Below are 8645 nucleotides of genomic sequence, written 5' to 3' on the forward strand. Positions count from 1 at the left end.
GGAGAATTACAGATCAATATCCCTGATGAACATGGATGCAAAAATTCTCAACAAGATACTAGCCAATAGGATCCAATAGCACATTAAGAAAATTATTCACCACGACCAAGTAGGATTTATCCCCGGTACACAAGGCTGGTTCAACACTCGTAAAACAATCAATGTGATTCATCATATCAGCAAGAGAAAAACCAAGAACCATATGATCCTCTCATTAGATGCAGAGAAAGCATTTGACAAAATACAGCATCCATTCCTGATCAAAATTCTTCAGAGTGTAGGGATAGAGGGAACTTTCCTCGACTTCTTAAAAGCCATCTACGAAAAGCCCACAGCAAATATCATTCTCAATGGAGAAGCACTGGGAGCCTTTCCCCTAAGATCAGGAACAAGACAGGAATGTCCACTCTCACCACTGCTATTCAACATAGTACTGGAAGTCCTAGCCTTAGCAATCAGACAACAAAAAGACATTAAAGGCATTCAAATTGGCAAAGAAGAAGTCAAACTCTCCCTCTTCGCCAATGACATGATACTCTACATAGAAAACCCAAAAGCCTCCACCCCAAGATTGCTAGAACTCATACAGCAATTTGGTAGCGTGGCAGGATACAAAATCAATGCCCAGAAATCAATGGCATTTCTATACACTAACAATGAGACTGAAGAAAGAGAAATTAAGGAGTCAATCCCATTTACAATTGCACCCAAAAGCATAAGATACCTAGGAATAAACCTCACCAAAGAGGTAAAGGATCTATACCCTAAAAACTATAGAACACTTCTGAAAGAAATTGAGGAAGACACAAAGAGATGGAAAAATATTCCATGCTCATGGATTGGCAGAATTAATATTGTGAAAATGTCAATGTTACCCAGGGCAATTTACACGTTTAATGCAATCCCTATCAAAATACCATGGACTTTCTTCAGAGAGTTAGAACAAATTATTTTAAGATTTGTGTGGAAGCAGAAAAGACCCCGAATAGCCAGGGGAATTTTAAAAAAGAAAACCATATCTGGGGGCATCACAATGCCAGATTTCAGGTTGTACTACAAAGCTGTGGTCATCAAGACAGTGTGGTACTGGCACAAAAACAGACACATAGATCAATGGAACAGAATAGAGAACCCAGAAGTGGACCCTGAACTTTATGGCCAACTAATATTCGATAAAGGAGGAAAGACTCCATTGGAAGAAAGACAGTCTCTTCAATAAATGGTGCTGGGAAAATTGGACATCCACATGCAGAAGAATGAAACTAGACCACTCTTTCACCATACACAAAGATAAACTCAAAATGGATGAAAGATCTAAATGTGAGACAAGATTCCGTCAAAATCCTAGAGAACACAGGCAACGCCCTTTTTGAACTCGGCCACAGTAACTTCTTGCAAGATACATCCACGAAGGCAAAAGAAACAAAAGCAAAAATGAACTATTGGGACTTCATCAAGATAAGAAGCTTTTGCACAGCAAAGGATACAGTCAACAAAACTAAAAGACAACCTACAGAATGGGAGAAGATATTTGCAAATGAGGTGTCAGATAAAGGGCTAGTTTCCAAGATCTATAAAGAACTTCTTAAACTCAACACCAAAGAAACAAACAATCCAACCATGAAATGGGCAAAAGACATGAAGAGAAATCTCACAGAGGAAGACATAGACATGGCCAACATGCACATGAGAAAATGCTCTGCATCACTTGCCATCAGGGAAATACAAATCAAAACCACAATGAGATACCACCTCACACCAGTGAGAATGGGGCAAATTAACAATGCAGGAAACAACAAATGTTGGAGAGGATGTGGAGAAAGGGGAACTCTCTTGCACTGTTGGTGGGAATGTGAACTGGTGCAGCCACTCTGGAAAACTGTGTGGAGGTTCCTCAAAGAGTTAAAAATAGACCTGCCCTATGACCCAGCAATTGCACTGTTGGGGATTTACCCCAAAGATTCAGATGCAATGAAACACCGGGACACCTGCACCCCGATGTTTATAGCAGCAATGTCCACAATAGCCAAACCGTGGAAGGAGCCTCGGTGTCCATCGAAAGATAAATGGATAAAGAAGATGTGGTTTATGTATACAATGGAATATTACTCAGCTCTTAGAAATGACAAATACCCACCATTTGCTTCAATGTGGATGGAACTGGAGGGTATTATGCTGAGTGAAGTAAGTCAATCAGAGAAGGACAAACAGTGCATGTTCTCATTCATTTGGGGAATATAAATAATAGTGAAAGGGAATATAAGGGAAGGGGGAAGAAATGTGTGGGAAATATCAGAAAGGGAGACAGAACATAAAGACTCCTAACTCTGGGAAACGAACTAGGGATGGTGGAAGGGGAAGAGGGCGGGGGTAGGGGTGAGTGGGTGACGGGCACTGAAGGGGACACTTGACGGGATGAGCACTGGGTGTTATTCTGTATGTTGGTAAATTGAACACCAATAAAAATTATTTTATTAAAAAAATAAAAAAATAAAGTGTGGGTTCATTTCTGGACTCTCCATTCTGTTCTACTGATCTATGTGTCTGTATTTATGCCAGTACTATACTCTTTTGATTATTAGAGCTTTGTAATGTATCTTGAAATCTGGGATTGTGATACCTCCAGGGTTTTTGTTTTTCCAAGATTGCTTTAGTTATTCAGGGTCTTTGGGGTTCCATACAAATTTTAGGATTGTTCCTTCTACTTCTTAAAAAATGGTGTTAGTATTTTGATAAAGGTGGCATTAAATCTGTAGATTCTTTTGGGCTCTACAGACATTTTAATAGTATTCTTCCAATTTATGGAATATTTTTCCATTTGTTTGTGTCATTTTCAATTTCTTTCATCAGTGTTAAAAGTATAGGTCTTTTGCCTCCATGGTTAAGATTATTCCTAGGTGTTTTATTATTTTTGGTGCAATTGTAAATGGGATTGTTTTCTTAATTTCTCTGTTACTCCGTTATTAGTGTATAGAAATGCAATAGATTTCTGTATATTCATTTTGTATCTTGCAACTTTACTGAATTAAGTTATCAATATTAGTAGTTTTCTGGTGGAGTCTTTAGGGTTTTATATATATTGTATCATGTCAACTGCAAATAGTGAAGGTTTTACTTCTTCCTTACATATCTGTATGCCTTCTCTTTCTTTTTCTTGTCTGATTGCTGTGGCTAGGACTTCCAGTACTATGTTGAATAAAAGTGGTAAGAGTGGACATCTTTGTTCCTGATCTTAAGAGAAAAGCTTACGGTTGTTTACCATTGAATATAATGCTAACTGTGGGTTTTTTAATACATGGCCTTTTTTATGTTGAGGTATGTTCTCTCTAAACCTACATCTTTGAGGGGTTTTATCATGAATGGATGTTTTACTTCATTAAATGCTTTTTCTGCATCTATTGAAATGATCATATGATTTTTATCCTTTCTCTTGCTGATATGATATATCATACTACTTGATTTTGAATATTGAACTACACTTGTATCCCAGGACTAAATCCCACTTGATTGTGGGAGTGGTTTTTTAAATGTATTGTTGGATTTGGTTTGCTAATGTTTCATTGAGGATTTTTGTGTCTATGTTCATCAGAGTTATTGGCCTGTAGTTCTCTCTCTCTCTCTCTCTCTCTCTCTCTCTCTTTTTTTTTTTTTTTTTTTTTTTTTTTTTTTGTAGTGTCTTCATCTGGTTTTGGTATCAAGAAAATGCTGGCCTCACAGAATGAATTTGGAAGCTTTCCTTCCTCTTCTATTTTTTGTAATAATTTGAGAAGAATAGATCTTAACTCTTTAAATATTTCATAGAATTCACCTGTGAAGCCATCTAGTACTGGACTTTCTTTTGGGGGGAGCATTTTGATTATTGATTCAATATCCATGCTGGTAATTGGTTTGTTCAAATTTTCTATTTATTCCTAATTCAGTCTTTGGAGATTATATATTTCTAAGAATTTATCCATTTCTTCTAAGTTGTAGAATTTGTTGGCATATTTTTTTTCATAATATTCTCTTCCAATCCTTTGTATTTCTGTGGTGTTGATTGTTATTTCTCCTCTTTGATTTCTGATTTTGTTTATTTGAGTCTTCTCTCTCTGTCTTTTTTAAGGTTTTATTTTTAAGTAATCTCTACACCCAATGTGGGGCTTGAAGTTACAGCCTCTAGATCAAGAGTCACATGCTCTACTGACTGAGCAAGCCAGGGACTTCTCTCTCTCTCTTTTGATAAGTCTGGCTAATATTTTTCAATTTTGTTGATCTTTTCAAAGAAATAGCCCCTAGTTTCTTTGATCTGTTCTGTTGTTTTTTTTTTGTTTTGTTTTGTTTCTATTTATTTATTTCTGCTCTGATCTTTATTTCCATCCTTCTATGATTTGGGGTTTTGTTTGTTCTCTTTCTAGCTCCCCTAGGTGTAAGGTTAATTTTTTATTTGAAATTTTTCTTGCTTCTTGAGGTAGTTAAGGGTCACTATTTTATCTCTTTTTTTATGAATTTTAAAAATTCTAATATCTGTCACTCAAGTCTTTTTCTCCTCTCTTAAAAAATTTATATTAAGCATATTGGACCTTTAACTATGATATGTATTACAAATATTTCGTCCCAGCTTACCAGCCTGACTTTGACTTTGATTATGGTATTTTTGTCATGAAAACGGTTTTGATTTTTATATAATGAAATGTGTCAGTTTTTCTTTTGCTGCAATCTGGACTTCAGTCATAGTTAGAAAGTCTTCTCACCCAAGATAAAGATAATTTCACTCAAGTTTCCCTCCTGTACTTGTATAGTTTTATCATTCACATTTAGGTCACTGATCCATTTGGAGTTTATTCCTATATATGGTGTGACATAAAAAATCTAATTTTATTTTTTTCCAAATGGCCAACCAGTTGTCCTAGCACCATTTATTAAAATTCCATTTTACTCCCAGTAACTTGAAATGTCACATTTATTATATATTGAAGTTTCATATTCACACAAACTTGGATCTATTTCTAGACTTTTTCTACTTCTACTATTTCTATTGAATTCTATATACAGGTATGCCTGTATATTCACATGTGTACTACAGTTTTAATTCTAGAGTCTTTATAATATGTTTTGAATATGGAGGGCTAGGGGGCTACTCCTCTATCATAAATGTTTTTGTTTTAGTATTTCTCTGACTGTTCTTATTTTGGTTTTCCATATGATGTTAACTATCAACTTGCCTAGCTTCATGAAAATGCTAGAATTTATTAGGATGGGGACTGAGTTAAATTTATAAAAAAGTTTAGGGAGAACTGACATCTTTATGATGGGAGTTATCCTATCCCAATATGAGATATGTCCTTTTATCAAAATTACTTTTGAGGCACCTAGGTGGCTCAGTTGGTTAAGCTTCTGCCTTTGGCTCAGGCCATGATCCTGGGGTCCTGGAATTAAGCCCCACATCTGGCTCCCTGCTCAGTGGGGAGCCTGCTTCTCCCTCTCCCTCCAGGTGCCTTTCCCTTGCTTGTGCTCTCTCTCTCTGTCAAATAAATAAATAAAATATTTTTTAAATAAATAAAATATTTTTTAAAGATTAGTTTTGTCTGTTGTAGAAGAGTTTTAAAATTTTTCTCAGGTAGATATGTACATTTATGGTTAAATGTATCCCTATTATTTTATCTTTTTTGCTATTGTAATTAGGATTTTTCTCTCATTATATTTCTAGTTGGTTACTGTTTGTATATATGAATGCTATTGATTTCCACATGTTACCTTTATATCCTGCTACTCTACTTAATTGCTTGAGTTAATATTATCATTTATTCTCTAGGGTTTTCATCTATCAAGAGCAAACAACCATTCTTGTGGAAATTGTCAAGTTGAATACAAAATTTATATGAAAATGCAGGAAACCTAGAAGAGCAAAAACCAAAAGGGAAACATGTGGTGGACTTATCCTACCTGATTCCAAGTTTCCCTGCAAACCACAGTAATTATGATACTGTGCCTTGGTGTGAGGATACACGAAGAGATGGAACAAAATAGCCTAGAGATGGACCCATACAGATATGGTCAATTGATTTTCTTTCTTTCTTTTTAAAGATTTTATTTATTTACTTATTCATGAGAGACACCCAGAGAGAGGCAGAGACATAAGCAGAGGAAGAAGAGGGCTCCCTGTGGGGAACTTGACGTGCAACTCTATCCCAGGACCCCGGGATCACACACTGAGCCAAAGACAGACACTCAATCACTGAGCCACCCAGGTGCCGCTGGTCAACTGATTTTCAACAAAGTTACCAAGATGACTAAATGAAGAAAAGGAAGTCTTTTTGAATAAGTACTGCTAAACAAGTGGATACACATTTGGGGGGAAAAAAAAACTTACCTTGATTATTATTACTGTCTGACCTTTACTGAACTTCTGTAGTCATAGTTTTATTTTTTTTTAATATTTTATTTATTTATTCATGAGAGACAGAGAGAGAGAGAGAGGCAGAGACACAGGCAGAGGGAGAAGCAGGCTCCATGCTAGGAGCCGGATGTGGGACTCGATTCCGGGTCCCCAGGATCACACCCTGGGCTGCAGGCGGCGCTAAACCACTGCGCCACCGGGGCTGCCCTAGTCATAGTTTTATTGTCTGAAAAAAAAAAAAAAAAAAAATCATTCTGTAGGTCCACAACTCCTTATTTGTGATTACAAAGTCCAAAATTGAAAACCACTCATTTCTTTCTAAACTTTTTGGTGCCAAAATCCAACCTCACCTAATTTACATGGCCACAAACCTAATCTGAAATGACTTGACACTATATATGTAGCCTCTATGTAATCTACTATATTCATATACTAAGTTGCAAATGTATACATTTATTTCATTACAAGTTATTACTCAGACCCTGCTGATTGTGTTCCATTCTACATAGTACCTACAATATATTACTTCACCAAAATCCAAAATGTTCTGATTTCAGGCATACATATGAATGGGATAATACATATAAAGAGGTTAGTATATTGTTTGGCACAGAGTTACTCCTCGGTATATTTTACCTACTACTCCTACTGCTGCTGCTGCTACTATAACCATCACCACCACTGTTATTATTACTATTGTGAATTGTAGGAGTAGCTGTAAAGGTGATTAAACATTTAAAAGGAATTAATAAAAAAATAATGAGAGAGGTTTATTTTTGTTTTTTTGTTTTGTTTTGTTTTGTTTTTAATGAGAGAGGTTTAAAGGAGTGTTCAGTGTCTGTAAGTGAGTCCACTTGCTTTGGCATCCCCAGAGAGGTGGCATTGGTGGTTCAACAGAGATCCTCATGAGGAAAACATGAAACAAAGCCCAGTGCCCCTGAGCAAACACCTGTGTCCTAGCAAACCCAGCCGGAGATTCTCTGTGCACTGCTTATTCTGTTTTATTTTGCAGTTATTATTATTTTTTCACTGCTCATTTTAGAGAGTCTGAAGAGATCAGAAGAGGTGGCCAGTTTCCTGATACAGTACAGTCAGGAAAAGGTTGTTACCGTTGAAAAAGCATTTACTTTTCAAGGAGAGAAGGAAGGGAAAGAGCAGAGAAAAATAAATACAGGAGAAAGACTAGGGAAGTGAAGGAGAAAAGCGAGTGCCCAAGAGGACAGCTCTTTTCCAGAAACACCTTCTTTTCTTGGGCCATTGCTAAGAGTGAGTCATGACCAATGATTATAATTATGGGAACGTCAAGGTCCAATGAAAAACTTTAAGAAATGGGATGTCTGGGTGGCTCAGGAGTTGAGTGTTTGGCTCAGGGCATGATCCCGAACTCCTGGGATTGAGTCCCACATTGGGCTTCCTGCATAGAGCCTGCTTCTCCCTCTGCCTATGTCTCTGCCTCTCTCTCTCTCTCTCTGTCTCTCATGAATAAATAGATAATTCTTAAAAAAAAAAAAAAACTTTAAGAAAAAGTAAACCGTAACAAAACTGTTAAAGTTACTGTTAAAGTAAAACTGTTAAAAAAAAAACTGTTAAAGTTACTGAACACTAGAAAAAGTAGGTGCCTTGTATTTTGCAGAGTTTAGTGAACTAAATAAACTCAGTTAGCCATAGTGTGATTACAATTCTATTTTAAAAGGATGTCTGAAAAAAAAAAATAAAAGGATGTCTGAAAGTAGGTAGGAGGGAGAAAAAATCTCTTTGTTCTGAGTAATAAGGGCCCTGAGAAAGGAATCCTCCAGGTTCAGGACAGATGGCATAAGACAGAAATAGGCTTAGACACACAGCAGAGGATCAGAGAAGAAAAGATGCAGACCAGCAGGAATGAATGTGTCAATTGTCTTCACTGGGGCTCCCTGCGTTCATCACCCCCTTCTGTGACTCACCCTACAGCCTTTGCAGTTAGTTGTCTTAGGGACTAAATGTTTGTGTCCTCTCTCTCCCACCAGATTCACATATTGAAGCTCAAACCCTGATGGTATTTGGAGAGGCCTGAGGCAGATAGATAATTAGGGTTAGATGAGGTCATGAGAATGAAGCATGTGAGGCAATTAGTTAGGAAGAGAGCACTCACCAGGAACTGAGTCTCTGGCCACCTAGGACTGCTCAGCCTCTAGAACCCTGGAAAGATAAACTTGCAGTAGTTTAAGCCATCCACCCTCCCAGCATTTTGTTACAGCAGCTAGAGCAGACTGAGACAGTGCGACCAAAGCAC

At 37.0% G+C, this 8645-nt stretch overlaps 1 long non-coding RNA gene across 17 annotated transcripts in view; it reads left to right on the top strand.

Annotated features, from left to right (window-relative positions):
* LOC144311700 (uncharacterized) overlaps positions 1 to 8049 on the top strand; it is a 30739-nt gene extending 22690 nt beyond the window's left edge. For all 17 annotated transcript variants that reach the window (XR_013377274.1, XR_013377275.1, XR_013377272.1 and 14 more), the window contains one exon: positions 5792 to 8049. This is a non-coding gene — a long non-coding RNA (uncharacterized LOC144311700). The remainder of the gene's footprint in view (positions 1 to 5791) is intronic.
* Positions 8050 to 8645: the final 596 nt, after the last annotated feature.

This window comes from Canis aureus, chromosome 1 (assembly GCF_053574225.1).
Source record: "Canis aureus isolate CA01 chromosome 1, VMU_Caureus_v.1.0, whole genome shotgun sequence".
In the NCBI taxonomy this organism is placed as follows: Eukaryota; Metazoa; Chordata; class Mammalia; order Carnivora; family Canidae; genus Canis; species Canis aureus.